Raw genomic sequence first — 21863 nt, forward strand, 5'->3', positions numbered from 1 at the left:
AGGCCTTCGGGCGAGGTGCTGCTCGGAGCATCCTGAGGCTGCAGCCCGAGGCACGCTTGCCTGGGAGTCAGCCCCAGGGGATCGGGGGCGCGGGGTGGGTGGGGACGCAGGTGAGGCGGAGCCTCCCCACCGGAAAAGCGCCGCTGCTGTGGGAGACACGCAGCACTCACGACCTGTGCGCTTTCGCAGGCTTTCCCGCGAGGCTTGCGGGTCTCCCACAGCGGCGGCGCTTTTCGGAGGACTCCGGTGGGGAGGCTCTGCCTCACCTGCCTCCCCACCCACCGCACACCCCTGGACTGGATGTACCTAGGATTGCGCTGCAAATCTGCAACCCCGTGCACTCGTGGTTCCCAAACCTTTTCACACCGGGACCCACTTTGTAAAAAAACACTCTGTGGGGACCCATTTAGCTTTATAAGGCTTAAAAAATAATATGGAAAGAAGTAATATTTTTACTTATTTGCATGTCATAATATTATTATTATTAACAGTATTTATATACCACTTTTCAACTAAAAGTTCACAAAGCGGTTTACAGAGAAAAATCATAAGAACAGCCCCACTGGATCAGGCCATAGGCCCATCTAGTCCAGCTTCCTGTATCTCACAGCGGCCCACCAAATGCCCCAGGGAGCACACCAGATAGCAAGAGACCTCATCCTGGTGCCCTCCCTTGCATCTGGCATTCTGACATAACCCACTTCTAAAATCAGGAGGTTGCGCATACACATCATGGCTTATACCCCATAATGGATTTTTCCTCCAGAAACTTGTCCAATCCGCCCTTAAAGGTGTCCAGGCCAGACGCCAGCACCACATCCTGTGGCAAGGAGTTCCACAGACCGACCACACGCTGAGTAAAGAAATATTTTATTTTGTCTGTCCTAACCCGCCCAACACTCAATTTTAGTTGATGTCCCCTGGTTCTGGTATTATGTGAGAGTGCAAAGAGCATCTCCCTATCCACTCTGTCCATCCCCTGCATAATTTTGTATGTCTCAATCATGTCCCCTCTCAGGCGTCTCTTTTCTAGGCTGAAGAGGCCCAAACGCGGTAGTCTTTCCTCATAAGGAAGGTGCCCCAGCCCCGTAATCATCTTAGTTGCTCTCTTTTGCACGTTTCCATTTCCACTATGTCTTTTTTGAGATGCAGCGACCCAAACTGGACACAATACTCCAGGTGTGGCCTTACCATAGATTTGTACAATGGCATTATAATACTAGCCATTTTGTTCTCAATACCCTTCCTAATGATCCCAAGCATAGAATTGGCCTTCTTCACTGCTGCCGCACATTGGGTCGACACTTTCATCGACCTGTCCACCACCACCCCAAGATCTCTCTCCTGATCTGTCACAGACAGCTCAGAACCCATCAGCCTATATCTAAAGTTTTGATTTTTTGCCCCAATGTGCATGACTTTACACTTACTGACGTTGAAGCACATCTGCCATTTTGCTGCCCATTCTGCCAGTCTGGAGAGATCCTTCTGGAGCTCCTCACAATCACTTCTGGTCTTTACCACTCGGAAAAGTTTGGTGTCGTCTGTAAACTTAGCCACTTCACTGCTCAACCCTGTCTCTAGGTCATTTATGAAGAGGTTGAAAAGCACTGGTCCCAGGACAGATCCTTGGGGCACACCGCTTTTCACGTCTCTCCATTGTGAAAATTGCCCATTGACACCCACTCTCTTCTTCCTGGCTTCCAACCAGTTCTCAATCCACGAGAGGACCTGTCCTCTAATTCCCTGACTGTGGAGTTTTTTCAGTAGCCTTTGGTGAGGGATCGTGTCAAATGCCTTCTGAAAGTCCAGATATATAATGTCCATGGGTTCTCCCGCATCCACATGCCTGTTGACCTTTTCAAAGAATTCTATAAGGTTCGTGAGGCAAGACTTACCCTTACAGAAGCCATGCTGACTCTCCCTCAGCAAGGCCTGTTCGTCTATGTGTTTTGACATCCTATCTTTGATGAGGCATTCCACCATCTTACCCAGTATGGATGTTAGGCTGACCGGCCTATAGTTTCCCGGGTCCCCCCTCTTTCCCTTTTTAAAAATAGGCGTGACATTTGCTATCCTCCAATCTTCTGGCACCATGGCAATCAAATATCTAAATGGCTCCCTGTCCCAAAAGGGCTCACAATCTAAAAATTTGCAAATGAATACCAGCAGACAGCCACTAGAACAGACAGTGCTGGGGTGAGGTGGGCCTCCAACATTTATCACCCTATATTTATTTATTTATTTATTAACCCCTGCTAATTGGGTAAGAGGCACTTTTTCAAGTGGGTGTTCCTCTTTTTTTAGCAGGGGGAGAGTAACTGGCAGTGTCTGTTCTAGTGGCAGTCTGCTGGTATTCTTTTGCATCTTTTTAGATTGTGAGCCCTTTTCTGAGTAGATGTAAGATGTTTCTGAGTAATGCTATGAGCATTAAAACAGGATTAAAATACCTGAGTCAAAAACTTACTTCCAAGTATGTGTAAATAAATAACTTAGGATATCATCTGGGTTTAGAGATGACCAGGGCTGCAGTCCTAGACACACGTTTTTTGGTAGTAAGCCCCACTGAACACCAGGGGACTTACTTCTAAGTAGGCATGTGCTGCAGCCCTTGTGCATGACTGCACCATGAAAATGCCTCCTTTCATGTAAGAGGTAGAGCTGGCTCCAGGGGTGTGGGCAGCTGGCCAGAGACTCGTGCCCTTCAGCAGTGATGAAACAACTCTCAGTGGAGAAAGACGGGTGAGCAGTGAGGTGGCAAAGTTTGCAGACAACACCAAACTTTTCCAAGTGGTGAAGACCAGAAGTGATTGTGAGGAGCTCCAGAAGGATCTCTCCAAACTGGCAGAATAGGCAGCAAAATGGCAGATGCGTTTCAATGTCAGTAAGTGTATAATCATGCACATTGGAGCAAAAAATCAAAACTTCACATATAGGCTAATGGGTTCTGAGCTGTCTGTGACAGATCAGGAGAGAGATCTTGGGGTGGTGGTGGACAGGTCGATGAAAGTGTCAACCCAGTGTGCGGCGGCAGTGAAGAAGGCCAATTCTATGCTTGGGATCATTAGAAAAGTTATAGAGAACAAAATGGCTCATATTATAATGCCGTTGTACAAAACAATGGTAAGGCCACACCTGGAGTATTGTGTCCAGTTCTGGTTGCCACATCTCAAAAAAGACATAGTGGAAATGGAAAAGGTGCAAAAGAGAGCGACTAAGATGATTACGGGGCTGGGGCACCTTCCTTATGAGGAAAGAATACCGCGATTGGGTCTCTTCAGCCTAGAAAAGAGACGCCTGAGAGGGGACATGATTGAGATACACAAAATTTTGCAGGGGAAGGATAAAGTGGATAGAGGGATGCTCTTTACACTCTCACATAACACCAGAACCAGGGGACATCCGCTCAAACTGAGTGTTGGGAGGGTTAAGACAGACAAAAGAAAATATTTCTTTACTCAGCGTGTGGTTGGTCTGTGGAACTCCTTGCCGCAGGATGTGGTGACAGCATATGGCCTGGATGCCTTTAAAAGGGGATTGGACAAGTTTCTGGAGGAAAAATCCATTACGGGTTACAAGCCATGATGTGAATGGGCAACCTGATTTTAGAAATGGGTTATGTCAGAATGCCAGATGCAAGGGACGGCACCAGAATGAGGTCTCTTTTTCTCTGGTGTGCTCCCTGGTGTGCTCCTGGTGTGGATCCACCGATCCTGCCCCCTCCTGGACCCAATCCACACCCTGTTCTGCCCTCCCATGCCCAGAAACACACCCCCACCTCCAAAACACCCTCCCACCACCCTCTCCCTGCCCCTGCACAGCTTGGCATGAAATTTACTACTGCCATCGGCCAGGAGCTTATTCTTTGTAAAGCTGCAAACTGTCCCACCAGCACTAGGTCAAGACAGGGCCGATGAGAGGAATTTTAGCAGGGGGTACAAAGTTTCTTCTGGGCCCCTTCCCAAAGGGGAAGGGGGGCAATAGGGGCAGGCAGAATGGGGGACAAAATAGGGTGGGGGAGGGTGCTGACAGCCACAATAGCCTTTGGAGCTCAGGTCTACTAGGCGTCTTGATGCAGAGCCCAGGTCTACCCAACCATTCGGCATTGGCAGCTAGATAAAGTAATATGGAAAACACACTCCTTAGTCTCTCTAAAATTTCTGAAATATAGAAATTGCAGAAAATTAGCATGGTTGTATTTAGGCTCACACTAGAATGGATCAAAATGAGCTTCCGCTGCAGCTGCAGCCCCACAGCTGGGTCCTTGAGCTTCTATACACTCCTTCATGGTTATGGGATCCACAAGCCAAAGAGCTACTGTGGCAGGCCAGTTTCCTCCCAGATCTGACACTGTGTTCAGGAAGGTCATGGATGCTTTCCTGGGCCTGGTGTGCATGGCTTGCAGCAGCAGTTAACACTGCATGCACATGGTTGTGCCCCAGCATTATGCACTGGCAGTGAGTTCAGGTGAGACAGGAAAATGTCAAGACCCAGGAGCTTTCTGGGCCCCCTCCTTTGGCTCCCGGGCCCCCTTTCTGACCCTGGGTCCTGGTACAAATTACCCCCTTTACCCCCCTCTCCTAGGCCCTGGGTCAAGATAGGATTTTGCTCTTCATCAGCTGGCTAAGACACGGCTCTTCTGGGAGGCCTTTCGAGGGGGGTTGGCCACCAGCTGCTGCTGTTTTTTCTGTGCTGCTGTGGGGTACACTGCCCTTGGCAAGGGGTACATATTTGCTGTGATTAATCACACTTTTCTTATTTCTCTTGTGCACAGCATTATTCATGCTTTTGAGAGTCTTCATTGTTAGCCACTGTGAATTCCTTAAAGCAAAGTGGGAGATTATATATAAATTATTTTCCAATTATTTTCCAATGGGTGTGTTCCCATTCTCGTAAGCAAAGAGGCCATTTGATGCCATCATGTCTTGGGACAGTCTTGTGAACTATTTAGAAATGCCCCAAACCAACACTTCTGCTTCGTGGGGGAAAAGTCTGTCACTAAGAGGAACTTGAGTGTGTTGATTCCAACACAGAGTGTATTGATTCCATAAGTTGGGTTGGGAGAAACATGGAAGATACTCCTACTCCCCAGCCCCTATGTCAGTGTTATATAAACATATGACATCACAAGTGCCTTTTTGTGGCCACTTACCATGAATCAGCAAGCTAGAACCATGCATGGAAGTAAACTCTGTGCTCCTTCTACATTAAGATGCTCCTCTGGGTCCCACAAGTTGGCTGGATACATCTCTATATGCAGATGCCCATTTCCATTCAGAACTTAACTCTTCTTGCCCATGACCCTCTATTGCCAAGCAAGCAAAAAATCATTGGTTTTTCTGAAGTTATAGTTCAAGTTCTGAAGTTCTATAGTTCTGTAGTTGAAATACCCAAACCAAAACAGAGTGAGACAAACACAGAAACTGGGTCTACAACATGATGAGTCCTCAGTTTGGTGGCAGACTGACCAACCAATTTCAGCTGGCAAATCTTAACCAAATAAAACTTTAAAGGAATAACCTATGGGTTTTGAAGCCTGGAGGCCTAGTTATTTTGAATATTACAAATGCTTAAAAAATTAAAAGGTATTTTAGGGAAAAGCCCCAAATGTCACGCATGGTATTTTGTCAGTTTGATAATACAGGGTGCATTCAACTATATTCCTGAGAGGGAAGTAATTTGAACATGTACGCACAAGGAAGCCGAGGCTGGGGAGCAGAAGGGGAAATTTCCCATGTCTTTCCCCCAACCCCAAGTTAGGAATCAACAGGGAAGACAATTGTGTTTCACTAAATCTACTGCCGCCAACGATTAACATGCAAGATTTTGAGTCCAAACATCTAAAGTAAGTTGCTCTTAATATGAATTTGCCTCTTACTAAGCAGGGTCAGGCCTGGTTAGTACTTGGATAGAAGACTGCCTGGGACTACTGGGTGCTGTAGGCTTATACCATAGTCTTTCGAGACTGAAGGTTGCCAACCAAGGGACCAAGTTTCAAAGGGGGCCCTCTACAAACATCCTCTGTGGGCTCCTCCATCTTCAGGGAGGGGTTGACCTTTCCTTGCCTTGTCAGTGTGTGTTTTTCTGACATCTATGGAGCTCAAAGGAGTGCCAAAATAAGTTGTGCTCAGTTGCTCATCCCCCCCCCCCATATCTACAAAGGAGAATATCTCACCAGGGAGGCCCCACATTATAGGGGCATCTGGAGAAAAACCTCCATTTGTGGATGGGATGGGCGAGACAATGATAGTGCAGCTTAAGAACATAAGAACAGCCCCACTGGATTAGGCCATAGGCCCATCTAGTCCAGCTTCCTGTATCTCACAGCGGCCCACCAAATGCCCCAGGGAGCACACCAGATAACAAGAAGACCTGCAAGGCCTCCTGGGAATTGTAGTTTAAGAACATAAGAATAGCCCCACTGGATCAGGCCATGGTCCATCGTCCAGCTTCCTGTATCTCACAGCGGCCCACCAAATGCCCCAGGGAGCACACCAGATAACAAGAAGACCTGCAAGGCCTCCTGGGAATTGTAGTTTAAGAACATAAGAATAGCCCCACTGGATCAGGCCATGGTCCATCGTCCAGCTTCCTGTATCTCACAGCGGCCCACCAAATGCCCCAGGGAGCACACCAGATAACAAGAAGACCTGCAAGGCCTCCTGGGAATTGTAGTTAAGAACATAAGAACAGCCCCACTGGATCAGGCCATAGGCCCATCTAGTCCAGCTTCCTGTATCTCACAGCGGCACACCAGATATTGTACCTCCACAGTATCCTAGCATCTCTCCTAGCCCAGCAGGCATTTATTGCAGGTAGTTATATAGCTGGTGGAGATCTGAGTAATCCCATAGGGCAGGCTGGGGCATTACTCAGAATAAGGGGGAAAATATGCCCTTACCACACGGAGACCTCGAGCCTCCTCCTAACCTGCTCTGGATACAGCGCAGGCCATGTGCCAGCACAGTTTAGGACTGGACTTTAAGTATGCTCAGGGATGGGACTGGGCAGGCTTCTAGCACAGGACTGAAAAGGCCCAGCCCCCAGCAATCATCTGTCATACTTGCAGTGGCAAGTAGCCTTGACGCAGGACTTCTGACGTCTAACAGAGTATACTGGAGAAGGGGGGGAGGGAGATGGTTTCATGAAAGGTATGCAGTTTGATTGTTCAGAGAAGGAAGCCAGGGAAAGGAGCAACTGCAACAACCTTAATTCTGCCTCTGTGCAAAAATGGCAAGCTTTGATTGTGTAGCCTGGAAAAATTATGACAAGGTAGTTACAGAATGGCTAAAAAAATCATCTGAAAGAAAATGTTTATTTATTTATAGAATGTATACCCCCCCCCCCCCCGGGCACTCAAGGCGGCTAAGAGAAAAGAGAAAGATTTTGAGTTAGGTTATAAATTAAAGCACTGGCCATATTATATAGCATCATCATTAAATAAGACCATTCACTAAGTCGGTGCTTCACAAAGAACAAAAGGACCGGTCTCTGCCCTGGCAGAGTTTCTTGCAAACTAGAAAGCAACAAAAGCAGAAGGGAAGGGAAGGGAAGGGATTTTAAATAGCATTTCTCTGTAAAGTTTGTAAATCAGTCTTATATTACATTTGACTTTCCTGTGTTGTCATTTCAAGGTTATAATTTTATACATTCAGTATATTTTTAAGTTATATTGACCAATGCATATCTATTGAAATAGACTTCACATTTGATTTTGAAGCCTTTGACACTATACCGGTGAGCGTCACTTAACAACAGGGATGTGTTCCCCAGTCCCCATTAAATGACACACTCGTTAAACGACATCACCTTCTTAAAGCTTCTGCAGTTAAGAGGAGCTGTGCTTCCCTTGCCTCCAGAGACTTTTTGGAGCCCTGCAGAGGCCGCCCGCCAATTTGGCCAAAATAAATGTTACATCTGGTTTCCATAAGGCATTCTGAAACCTGGTGAAGCCTCCTGTTTTGGAAACAGGGATCAGCGACAGACCATCGTATAAACAGTCCATCTCTGATTGGAACATTGCTAAGTGATGTTCACCTGTACCAGAAATTCATTGAACTTAGCAAGAACTCCAGAGCAATGTCTGGGGTTCATCTCTCACTTTCTTGTGCGCTGCTGATCTCACTCATGGGGCTGCAAAGGTCTCTTTGTAGTCTTCGGATGTTACAATGAGAAATGACATGGCTGAAGCTGCCTTACACAGAACTGTCCAAGGACCCGTGAAGGATCTTCTGCAACCTGGCTGCCTGTCCCTTTTAACCAGAAATACGAGAAATGTGCGCTCTAGCACTGAAGCTATGGGGCCTATTGCATCATCCAAGAATGAAGGTAGTTGCCCAAGTCAAAGGCACAGTCTCCTTTGCTACTTTTGAATGCCACTCATTGACATTATTACATATTTTTAGCAAAACTTGCCAAAGATTTCTCCCCTTCTTCCAGTTAAGAGCGATGTGGTCAACAAGAATTAAGGAAGACTTCCTGGATTCTCTTAATCACAGTTGTTAAATGAGGGCTTTCCACTGTGTGATTTTGAGTACGGGCAATGCAAAAGACCCAAGGATGACTGTAGAGGTTCAACTTGACAGAGCAGCTGGGAAAATCCTGCTTCCTTTGCTACTACAAAGCAGAACTGTCCCAGACCCTGTTTATGACCATTTCCTATTAAAACCTCACACAAATGCTTCACAAAGCACCTCCTAGACATTTTCCCATGATTACTTCGTGTACAAAGAGAACTGCATCAGATCTAAACTAAAGGCCAGCATTTCAACTAAATCAGAATGCTGCATGACTATGCAAATTAGTAGAATGCATGCATATTCCTCTTGCTCAGAGGGTCTCCAAACCCTGGCACGGGAGCCAGTTGCGGCCTGCGGTGAGCCTCTATGTGACCTGAGGCCTGTCTGTGATCCCCTTTGGCCCAGTTGACCAAACACAACCAGAGTTGTACTTGTGGGGTGGGGGGAATGGGGGGACATTTAAGTGTTTGCCTTATTTCTTGGTGCTTGGAGAAATCCTCGATATTTGAGCCCATTCATTCATTCAAGTTCCATCTCTAATGTATTGATTTAAATTTTATATTTAATTTTTTTTCCAGCCCCCGACACTGAGCCAGATAATTTGATGTGACCCTTCGGCTGAAAAGTTTAGAGACCCCTGCTCTAGCTCACCGTTTCTCAACCAGTAGTAGGAGACAGATTATATGGCTTGCTGGAAACAAAGCTTGCCTCTTCGGCCAATTCAATTGGATCTGTATAGCTTTGCATAAGCTTTGGGGCCCCTCTGCTGGCTCAGCCCTGAACTGTTTTTTGGTTTTTAACTGTATTGTACAGCATCCCTCCAGAGTGAATGCAATAAGGCTGTGTGCATATACATTATAGACTATGTCCAAGCACCCACAACATGTGAGCGCCTGGGTTGTGGGTGCTTGGGTGCCTCACATGGTGGCAGTGCTTTTCGAAGGACTCTGGTGGGGAGGCTCTGCCTCACCTGCCTCCCCACCCATCGCACAACCCTGTTGGCCAGAGATCTGGAGAACACCCCAAGGCCAAGGTTCACAGACATGGGGGATTTGGGACTGGAGCTGCTATTTCTAGTTGAATTAAATCCTGGCAGCAACACTGGAGGGGAGTTCCTGACCCCTCTACCTGGGTCACTTTCCCATTCTAAACTGCCCCCCCCCCCAGCCAGTATTACCCCATTAAGGAAAACACACAAGTTTATTTCCCCAGCAGGGCAAATTATATTGTTGGGGTAGGGGGGTGAGTGGGGCTTGAGGTTGATAAACAGCATGAGGCGACAGGGCTAACCCCTCCCCAGTTACCATTGCCAAATGTAATGTGTCGTGTTTCCCCCCCTTCCCGGTTGCTTTTATTTAATTTATTCATTTACAGTATTTATATCCTGACTTTCTAACTCAGTCATTAGTTTTACAAATTTCCAAAGTAGCATACAGGTTAAAAATAATTAAGACAACAACAAATACAAACATACTGAAAACAGCAGAGCAAATAAGGGAATTTCAGCCCTGAAAGCCACTGCTTAGTTTGAATAAACATTGTTTAAGATGAAAAACGGAAATGGCTGGAGATAGAAGTCACAGGTCTGTCGCATCTTGTTGCGTCTTGTATTGTTGGTGCCAAGTCAGGCCTGTTCAGACTGTTCTGGCCTCATTGCTGTAGTCCTGACCAAAATTCTGCCTCACATTGGCCCCTGAAAACTTGTAGAATCATCATGTCTCACTTTTACAAGTCAAGATATCTGTGGATAATATTGAACTGTGGTGCCCTGGGCTCCAACTTCAGCTAGGAATACAACATCACTCTCTTTTTCTTCAGCCACTGATCTTTGCCTTCATGATGGGAATCAAAGTGTCCTATAGCTTAAGGCTCTTGCATGGTGCCCTGGGTCAGGGAGGCAAAAGGTCACACACGGAAAAGCCAGCCACATCACACTGCTGCAGTGGGCAGGTACATTGGAAGCCCAGCATGACAGGGAGTCAAGGTGGGGAGCAATGGGTCCAACAGACTCTTCAAAAATGTATCCGACTTTTATCCCATAGCTGTCGATGGAAATCGCTGATGACCAGGAAGAAAGCTGTACACTTTGACATCAGATACAACTGCCCCCTCCTTGCTGGAATCAGCAGTTATGGGGGTGAGTGTTGAGGCAGATTAGTGCCCCCTCCAGGCTCCATTGCAGCTCCATTATAGCATTGCAGCTCCATTATTTTCTCCCACGCTCGAGTCAGTGATATCCAAGGATTCCAATAGGATATTGGGAATACAGTCCCTTCATCTGTCTAGTTGTGTCTGAGTTGTGCTACTCAGTGGCGTAGCTAGAGGGGGTGCAAAGCACTAGGTTTTGCAGGAAGCCTCACTATAGCATGCAAGCAGCCCTTCCCCATCTTGTTCAGAGCCATTTTGGGCAGTGGGAGCAAAACGGAGGCGTACTCCGAAGGGGAAGGGCCCCTTGCACACCACGGTGAAGCTCCCTGCAAAACTTAGTTCTTTGCACCCCCTCTAGCTAGCTAGGCCACTGAACAAAGAGTCTTGGGGTGGTTTTATTGTAGCACAGCTTTTGTGGACTAATTCGTTGCATTGTGTTATGCTCCCTGCATTAAGTTTTGTAGGGAGCCTCACCGCAGCATGCAAGTGGCCCCTCCCCCCCAGCCATTCTGGGCAATGGGAGTGTACACCTCCATTTTGCTCCCACCACGGAAAATGGCTCCAAAGGGGAGGTGGAGAGACTGCTTGCAAACTGTGGTGAGGCTCCTTGCAAAACTTAGTGCTTTGCACACCCTCTAGCTACCACTAGCTATCACTGGTACCACTTCAGACTATGGGTGGCAGGGACATGCAGTCAGGGGAGGCAGATCCTCACCCAACCCAGTAGAAAAAAAAAGCCCAGGGACCCAAGAAAAGACAAAATACCTTGCCTTTCCACACTGATCTTTTTTTCCTCCAGCTGAGCCAGTGAGTTCAGCGGCACGCACTCACAATACACAGGGAAGCAGTTAGCAGGTGATTTGCTGCAATCATGGCTGGCTTCCAGTGAAAAACAGGCAGGGTGCCTGCAACAGCAATCACTGGGGAGGCAGCAGGCAGAGTTTCCTCTGTTCTGTTTGAAGAAAGCTGTGCAAAATGCTGGGAGCCTGCTCAAAGGGACTGGCTCTCTAAAGCACCAGGGGAAGTGGCTAATTGCCTTTGGGAGCATGTTGCTGAGCTCTCCCTAGCTCTGACTGGGGGAAGAAGAGATGAGTTATTTAAAGAAGGAAGGCCCATAGCCAGGGAGACAGACCAGGGACAGACTGCAATTCCTCCCAGTGTGGAAGGGATTGTCACTCCCGGATTGGCCTTTTCAGCCACACTAGACGCTGTGCCAGAACCACCATTCAGAGCGCGATACCAGAGTCTTTCGAGACTGAAGGTTACCAATAGGGGGCCTCTCCAGGGCTTCATCTCACTGGTGGCTGCAGGCTTATAGATGATATAAGAAGCTGTCTCTACCAGAACCTGGCCCTTGGTCCATCAAGATGGACCTGAAATGACCTGGAGCTGAAATGAGACAGTTGCTGCCCAAGGCTGTGCCCAACATTCTTGAGCTGTGCAAGTTTCTAGATCTCTTGATTAAGGGAAACAAATTTTTAAAGGGAATGAATTGGCTAGTACTACTGTGAAGACCCTGTTGTTTCTCCAGACAAACAGCATTTGACCCAACCCATCTATGCAAGCTGAAATGGTTCATCAGCAGTGATGCTTTTGAGCTTCAGGATTATGTTGTGAAGTGTACTTGAGGAGAAGTTTGAAGTGGAATCTCTTTTTGGATGGGATACTAATAATAATAGAGTCCCTCTATGGACAATGTTTTGCCCTGCTTCTGTCTGTAGAAGTGAGCGTGTATGTATTGGCAACCTTCAGTCTCGAAAGACTATGGTATCGCGCTCTGAAAGGTGGTTCTGGCACAGCGTCTAGTGTGGCTGAAAAGGCCAATCCGGGAGTGACAATCCCTTCCACACCAGGAGCAAGTGCAGTCTGTCCCTGGTCTGTCTCCCTGGCTATGGGCCTTCCTTCTTTGCCTCTTAGCCTCAGACTGTTGGCAAAGTGTCTCTTCAAACTGGGAAAGGCCATGCTGCACAGCCTGCCTCCAAGCGGGCCGCTCAGAGGCCAGGGTTTCCCACTTGTTGAGGTCCATCCCTAAGGCCTTCAGATCCCTCTTGCAGATGTCCTTGTATCGCAGCTGTGGTCTGCCTGTAGGGCGCTTTCCTTGCACGAGTTCTCCATAGAGGAGATCCTTTGGGATCCGGCCATCATCCATTCTCACGACATGACCGAGCCAACGCAGGCGTCTCTGTTTCAGCAGTGAATACATGCTAGGGATTCCAGCACGTTCCAGGACTGTGTTGTTTGGAACTTTGTCCTGCCAGGTGATGCCGAGGATGCGTCGGAGGCAGCGCATGTGGAAAGCGCTCAGTTTCCTCTCCTGTTGTGAGCGAAGAGTCCATGACTCGCTGCAGTACAGAAGTGTACTCAGGACGCAAGCTCTGTAGACCTGGATCTTGGTATGTTCCGTCAGCTTCTTGTTGGACCAGACTCTCTTTGTGAGTCTGGAAAACGTGGTAGCTGCTTTACCGATGCGCTTGTTTAGCTCGGTATCGAGAGAATGAGTGTCGGAGATCGTTGAGCCAAGGTACACAAAGTCATGGACAACCTCCAGTTCATGCTCAGAGATTGTAATGCAGGGAGGTGAGTCCACATCCTGAACCATGACCTGTGTTTTCTTCAGGCTGATTGTCAGTCCAAAATCTTGGCAGGCCTTGCTAAAACGATCCATGAGCTGCTGGAGATCTTTGGCAGAGTGGGTAGTGACAGCTGCATCGTCGGCAAAGAGGAAGTCACGCAGACATTTCAGCTGGACTTTGGATTTTGCTCTCAGTCTGGAGAGGTTGAAGAGCTTTCCGTCTGATCTGGTCTGGAGATAGATGCCTTCTGTTGCAGTTCCAAAGGCCTGCTTCAGCAGGACAGCGAAGAAAATCCCAAACAAGGTTGGTGCAAGAACACAGCCCTGCTTCACTCCGCTTCGGATGTCAAAAGGGTCTGATGTGGAGCCATCGAAGACAACAGTGCCCTTCATGTCCTTGTGGAAAGATCTGATGATGCTGAGGAGCCTGGGTGGACATCCAATCTTGGGGAGAATCTTGAAGAGGCCGTCTCTGCTGACCAGGTCGAAAGCCTTTGTGAGATCTATGAAGGCTATAAAGAGTGGCTGTCGTTGTTCCCTGCATTTCTCCTGCAGTTGTCTAAGGGAGAATACCATATCAGTGGTGGACCTGTTGGCTCGGAATCCACACTGCGATTCTGGATAGACGCTCTCTGCAAGTACCTGGAGCCTCTTTAGTACAACTCGGGCAAACAGCTTTCCTACAACGCTAAGGAGAGAGATGCCGCGGTAGTTGTTGCAGTCACCCCTGTCACCTTTGTTCTTGTACAGCGTGATGATGGAAGTGAGCGTGTATAGTTGTAACAAAATGATGAATTTTGAATAATGGGCCCTTCTGAATAATGGGCCTGGAAAAATTTATTTTTTTCTGCTATAATTGAGTGTTGGGAAAGTTAGGACAGACAAAAGAAAATATTTCTTTACCTAGCATGTAATTAGTCTGTTGAACTCCTTCCCACAGGAAACGGTGATAGCATCTCGCCTACATGCCTTTAAGAAGAGATTTGACAAATTTCTGGAGAAGTCCACCATGGTTTACAAGTCACAATAGGTATGTGCAAGCTCCTGATTTTAGAAGTAGGTATCTCAGAATGCCAGATGCAAGGGAGGGCACTAGGAAGCAGGTTGTGTCTTGCTGTCTTGTGTGCTCCCCAAAGCATTTGGTGGGCTGCTGTGAGATACAGGTGTTGCCTTTGACTTGCCTAAAGGCAGTGAGGTTTGTTACCCGGAGTGCTACATCCCAATTTAACACTCTGAGGGAATGTCTAGCAGAAAACATCTTGTTTATTGCTGGTACCAAAGCAAGGAGGCCAGTTGCCTCAGCTCATGCGCAAGTGTAGCTAGATGCAGCTAGTTTTTTTATACTCATTTCAAACATAGACAAGCATAGACAAAGGGTCCAGTAAAATTCCATCCCTGCCACACTCAAGCACCCCCTTTACCCTCCTATTAGTTGTTGCTTTGGCAAGGTAACACAGACCAGCTCTGTCTGGTCTTCAAGGACTGGGGCTCTAGACAGCCAGGCACTGGGTCAGGGGTGGCTCACAGCTTCTTGCTATCATTTTAGAACCAGAGTAAGAACTGATGTTAAAATGGAATTACTTTGATTAGAGTTTAGTGAGAGCTCTTGGCTCATGGCATCATAGGAAGCTGGACTAGATGGGCCTTTGGCCTGATCCAGCAGGGCTGTTCTTAAGATCAGTACCATCCACTCTGACTGGCAGTGGCTCTCAAGGATTTCAGGCTCTGGGTTCTTTCCCAGCTGTACCTGAGAACATTGCTAGGAACTGAACCTGGGACCTTTCTAAATGCAAAGCAGTAGCTGCCCTTCCAGCTGAACTACTGCTGCTCTTGCCTTTGACAGAATGTTCTTCCATACAAAAGAATTCCCAGCACAGTGTGTCAGGGAGATTGGAGGTTATCTCTTTGCAGGGTGCTCATCTGGATACAGAGGAAACACTCAAGCATTTTCCCTCCCATGTCCAGCCTGAACTGATTCTGCCTAGACAGAGATTCTGGGAGAGTCTTCCAGGAGAAGACTGGAAGTGCCATTACGAGGCACTTAGGAAGCTAAACACAGAATCTAAAATCAAACACACATCTCTCACAGTCAGAATGACTCTAAGGGTTTCATTATAGTTCCCACACCACATGGATATAATCTGTAACTGCCTTTGAAATACGCACAAGCTGTGTTGCTAACCCAGGAGCGTAAAATAAAACACTGACGAAGCAAGATTGTTTATATTGGTCATGGAAAAAAACCTGAAAAAAGAGGTAGTTGACCTGAAAAGAAAATGTCAAATGAGTTTCAAAAATCACCCAGCTCGTCTCAATGAAAACACGAAACTGAGAGCACTCACGGCAAGGGATTTTTTTTACAAAACCATCAGTCCTGAGGCCGCCAACTGTCTCAACACTCATTCTCTGATTCCTGAGCTGCCCACTTTGTTTAACAAAAGGACGTTTCAAAGACCGAGACATTTTTGCAGCATGGGTGTCCATCTCCCTCTGCACCACTGATGGTTTTTCAGTGGGCAAAAGGGGCCCTTTCCAGGTGGTGACCCCCTTGGATTGAGGGGGAAAGCAACTGCCCCTTTTCACCCCAGCAGTCTCTCTGTCCCAGTAGCTGTTTGCTGGTATCTCCTATGGTCCTTTTGGGACAGGGGACCACTTATTTATTTAGCAATGTAAACTGCCTTGTGAATTTATATGCTTCCACTTATATATCGAAATAAATGCTGTCACATGTATACCATCAGTTGCTGGACACACACCCAGGCAAGATGGAAGTGCCATTAAGTCTGTGTTTGGCCTGTCTTGGACAGAATTTGCACTTCCCCTGAAAGAGGCTCCTCTTGGAAGCCCAAGGAATGTTGGTGACAAGGAGTGCTTTTTATCATCTATGGCTGATACCAACTGTGGGAGTGATCTTGCTACAATTACCTATGCTCTGAGACGACTTTTAACCCATTTCTGCCCAGCTCACAGGTGTACACATTTGGTCCCTGTTGCTTATATGCAACATTGGGAGAAATGGCTTAAGATGGACTACTGATCAACCCGTCCAACCATACCAATGCTAAAAATATTATTTGCCAGAGGCCCATTCCTCATTAAAAAAAATGACAGGCATGAAAAAATTATATCAGATTCTTGCTACTCAGTTGGGACAAACAAAAACTGAAGATGGAACATAGGCCCCAATCCAAGGGCCTATGCCCGCAAAACATGCATTCCAATGCTATAAAGTGCTTTGCAACAGAACAAGTGTCAGGAGGTCTGCCGAAGCAGGTAAGTCCAACAAAGGGGCAGGAGAAGGGCAGAATGGCGCTGGGGGTGGGCAGGATTGGTGGTGCTGTCACATGCTGGATCCAAACCCCCTTTTTGGGTCTGATCCACCTGCACAGATCAACACGAACTTGCACAGCGATATCGCTGGAGCTTATCCTGAGGCGAGAATGTCCCCTTACCTCAAGGAGACCTCCAGCAGCCAAAAATCCCCCATGGGATGTAGCATAGCCCATGCCAGCACTGCTGCATTTAGGTTGGATTGGGCTGCAATTCTTATAGCCTGCATATAAACAGCTTCAGTTGCTTCCTGATCAGCATTCCTACGATTGCAGTTTCAGTGTTTGGGATGCTGGTGACATGGGCAAAAACTTACAACAGTCACTAGCAATGCAAACCCTTGTTTTATTTAAACAGTTTTATTCACACTGTGTGCTATGCACTCATGCAAATGGACACAATTTCTCAATTCAGCAAAAACCTCTTAGAATATGAAAATACAAAAACATTTTCCAATACTCCCACTTTTATAAACTTAAAATGTATTCAAGTTTGACAGAACACTATTGATTGCTTCCTTCACAGGCACCCTTTTGGAAACTGAAGCATCAAAAAATGCAGGTGATTCAAGATGGCCACCTGGTAGGATCCCTGCTACTATGCTCCTGCTTTATGCCCTGATATTTCTCTTTAGTTGGATCCTTTGACTCTTTTTCCTCCTCTGGATGCTTCCTAAGTCCTGGTAGAGCAAAGCAACACTACCAGTTGTTTCCAGTCTGCACCCTTGTCTTTGGATTACAGTGGATTCTAAAAAGCTGCTCCGATGGGGAAGAGGAGAAGGCATAAACACTCCCCTGGACAGGGCAACTCTCCTATCAAGTCAGCCAAGCAGCTACGCCTGGAGGATCTCCCAGCATGGTCAGACACAGTAGGTGAGCTCTGAATCTCGCTTCTCCCAACAGATATGAAGCTCTTCATGTTTCCAAATCAGAGGCAGAGAGGAATTACCAGTCTCCCTTCAGTCATACTGGCACGGCGTCAGCCTGCCCTCCCTCACCCACCCTTTCAGCTCCCTCTCCACAGGACAAGCAGTCATTATCTCAGCAGAACGGTCCCAGTAACTGCTTCTTGACCTTGTTGGGCGATTACAATATTAACATTGGAAACACGCTTCTTTTTGTATGTAAACAGCTTAATACTATTCATGCCCAGCTGGACTCACTTCACAAGGCTGTTCAACCACCTTTACCTTCCCTCTCTGCTCAAGCTCTGGGTTTGAACTTTAACAAGCCACGGGAAGCTGAACAGCTGGGGCTGCGTGAGAATCTGGATTGCGGAGAAGCTGCTTACTGTTTGTTGAAAATTCAGATACTGCTGGAATTCCAAGACTCTCCCATTCATAAGGGGCGCTGGGCCAATAAACTGAGGGCAAAAGACTCTCTATGCAGATTATTACACCTTGATCCATCTCAGGCTGACTGTGTTGATCTGCAGGAAATCATAAAACTCCCTTGGATTCCTCAGTCTCCAAATTGGACCCGGCTTCTTTTGAAGTTTGGCACCTCTCGGATCCCAGGCCAGCTGCATGGGAAGAGTTTGTTTCTTCGGTCCTTTGGCATTTTCTTGCAGAGGGTGTTTGCCGACATGATTATTAAACCTCTGCTCCCAAAAATGCAGCCTCCCCCTCCTCTCCTTCCATCCAGCCTTGCGCAGGCTGGCTCTGTGCCCAGTCACTGGAGGAGAGATAATCGCACCCAGAGCGTGGGAGTTGCCAATTGCTTTTCTCCTGATTCAAGCCCCTTGGTGCTGCCGAGTGCTAATGAGTTAAAGACTGCCACTGAATCTTTGGGAAATGCTTTGCTTCACTTGAAATCTTCATCTACTAATAGCGAATGGCAAGTCCAGCCTTCTGGCGCTGGCACCGAACCTCAAGCACCAGATCAGGCACATTTTTCGTTGATATCTGAGATGGTGGGAGCTCAGTCACCCTCCGTCTGCATACCCCTCCCCTAACTGGAGCAGCTGAGCCTATGGATAGCTCTCCTTCTGAAGCCTTTAAGCCTGTGCTGATGAATGAATCGGCCAGTGAGGTGGACTATCTCAATGGAGTGGGTTTGCTGTGCCATTCAACTAACTCGGAGGAGGTCTTGCATCATGTTGTGGCTATCCAACAATTGCCTAGGGACTCAGCCCAGGTCTTGTCATCTTCCCCCAGTTCATCACAGCCTAATATGAACCTCTTATCTAAAGCCCTGGATGGGGTACCATCAGGGGCAACGTCTGCTGTTCCCTGCGATGAGGAATTGGAATCAGCTCTTGAGTCCTGTAAAGCTTTGGCAGAGATTCCTGGCTCCCACCTACCCTCCAGGTTCTTTGGGGGCATAGAAGTGAATGGCCAAAATTCAGGTTCAGCTAACTCAATTACTACTGACCTCCCAATGCATTTACCTACTGATGACCATTCACTCATTCCAAGGGCGCTCTCAGCCCCCAAAGGCCCCTTGTCAACGGAACAAGGCCCTAGGGCAGATCCTCCTGCACTGGTGGCTAAAGATTTGATAATGGAATTACAGCTGGAGGGGGATGACATTGTGGAGGGTGCCATCAGCGCCTTTAAGGAACTCACAAGACCAGAACAATTAAATATCATCAGATCCCTGGACAGGGTTAAAGCATAACTTCTCAATTATAATACGGAAACTTTGACCTATGAAATACATCTTCTGACCCTTCCAGTGCCAACATCTGCTCTTCACTCTGCTTCAGAAGTAGCCACTGAGGCAATTCCCGTCCCTTTTTCCGGGGATTTTACACCATCTCCTGTGACTAACTTAGCCCTGAGTAGCTGCATGTCTCATCATCCTTCTGGTGCTGAGTGTCCATCAGGAAGCAAAGATTGACTAATTAATGCTTCTCCAGCCCCTGCTACTTCTTCCCAACTAAGAATTCTTTCCTGGAACATTGCAGGGTGGAAGAATAAGAAAAATGACAGCAGTTTCTTAAGCTATCTCAGAACGTTTGATATTATTCTGTTGCAGGAGACATGGGTTGTGGACCATCTGTACATCCCTGGCTACAAGGCTTTTGCAGTACCTGCAACTAAACCCACCTCTAATGGTCATCCTTCGGTGGGTTTAGCCAGACTTGTACTGAAGCGGTTTAAGTCATGCCCTTTAGACATCCTTCCAGGTTGTTGTAAGATACAGGCACTGAGGGTGTCTTTTGCAGACATTGACTTAATCTGCGTCAACACCTATATTCCTCCTTTGCTTAGTAGCTTACAAAGGACCCAGCTCTGGAATGATCTATTGACTTGTATGAATGAGCTTAAAAGGGCCCACCCCCATGCTGAAATTCTTTTGCTGGGCGATTTAAATTCGAGGGTAGGGAACTCAGCGGAAATCTTCCGCAGAGCCTGGGATGTGGATGATGACAGCTCCCTCCCCCCCTTTTGTGCACTAAGCAGGTGGTCCAAAGATGCACACTATAATGCCAACGGTATGGCCCTTGCTAAGTTTTCCATTACCACTAACATGATTTGGCTTAATGGTCTAAAAGAATTCCCCAATGCTGATGAATTTACTTTTGTATCCTCTCGTGGCGCCAGCGTTGTGGATTACATTTTGGTATCCACTAAAATGAAGCACCATGTGAAGGTTTTTACCATTGGGGATGTAACCTATAGTGACCATTTACCTTTAATCTTGGTCCTTGACCTCCATTCTGGGAGTGTTCCATCACAAGCTGAGGTAGAGCCAAATCTAGAGTGTAGGTATAAAATTGTGGCTAATTGTCTGCTCAGTCGTGCCACAGAGTATTTTTTGACCAACAAATTGCAGATCAATTATGCTAAATCTAAGATAATGATATTTGCTAACAGATGGAAAGCTTTTAAGTGGTCTTGTAATGGCAACAAAATGGAACAGGTTAAGCATTTCAAGTACCTGGGTATCAACTTCCATTACAGACTCACTTGGGCTTTTCATCGCAAGGCAGTGCAGAACGCATCCAAACTAGCTTCCTCAGCCATTTCCCGTTTCTTTTTCACCTGCGGAAATGGTTATGTTCCGGCTGCTCTGGAGGCGTTTAAGGGAAAGGTTCTTTCCCAGGTTCTTTATGGTTCTCCTGTCTGGTATAAGGTTATTAACCAACCACTAGAACGCGTCCAAGCCTCCTTTTTACGGAAGATTTTGGGCTTACCCAGGTGCGTTCCCTACTCGGTCCTGTGTCTCGAGGTGGGGTTAATTCGACTAAGGACTACTGTATGGTTAAGAATTTTGAAATTTTGGTTTAGGATTTTATTTAAGCCCACCTCTTCTGATCTAATGCAACAATTATTATCGGATCCAGTCCTGCCTATTGAGATCACTGATCTTCTAACTAAAATTAAGTCAATAGGGCTGGACACTGAAGAGTTAGGTATGATTGGTTGTGATGCAGCTTACAGAATTGTCAAAGGAAGAATTCTAGATATTGAACAACAGGAGCTGTTTAGTGCCGCCAGAACCACATGTTCTCCACTCCATCTTCATATTCCAGTCAGTTTTGGGAAACCGGCCTCCTTCTTTTACCACCTGGTGTGCCCACAGGCCCGGAGAGCTTTCATACTGGCAAGGTGTAACGCTCTTCCATCAGCCTTGTTAACGGGCAGGTTCAGCGGTATCCCCTACTTAGAGAGGAAATGCAAGTGTGGTAGGGATTGCGTTGAGACTTTAATGCATACCTTTTTTTATTGCCCGCTACATGTTGTGTCACGCAAGAAATTTCTAGGTCCATTGCTAGCTAGGATGCAGGGCCGGGAGGATTCAACCATGCTTCAGTCTCTCCTTTCCACTCCTGATCCTGAGACTCTGGATAATGTTGCTTCCTTTTTATCTGGGGTAATAGCCAGGCAGAGCCCTGGGACTCTGGGCAGTGACTGATGTTTTTGCTTATGTTGTGTTGTCTTTGTACATTCCTGTCTTGTTCTGTTCTTTCTCTGTATTTTATGCCAATAAAGGTCTTACTGAACTGAACTGAAAAATGCAGGTGCAGAACAGAATCTCTGCTCTTTATTGGTGGGGAAATGCTCAGAAAAAAATTGGGAACTCAAGAGAAAAAGTATTGGCTTTATGACTAAATTAACCTAAGCACTACAGGTCCAGCCAAATTAGCAAATTGCAAACAGCAAATACTCTTAATGAGCAAGTAAATAAATTTACACTGAAATATATCTACTTGCTCAGTTGCCCCCGTTTTCTATTAAGAAGTTGGCACACAGTCCCACAGTTTCATTCCAAGAGTGATTTTTTTCAGTTTACAGACAATTGCATATGTTCTCAAAAGAAATTAGAAAGCCCCAAGGAAGACAAAGA

The sequence above is a fragment of the Tiliqua scincoides genome, chromosome 4 (genome assembly GCF_035046505.1).
Source record: "Tiliqua scincoides isolate rTilSci1 chromosome 4, rTilSci1.hap2, whole genome shotgun sequence".
Lineage (NCBI taxonomy): Eukaryota > Metazoa > Chordata > Lepidosauria > Squamata > Scincidae > Tiliqua > Tiliqua scincoides.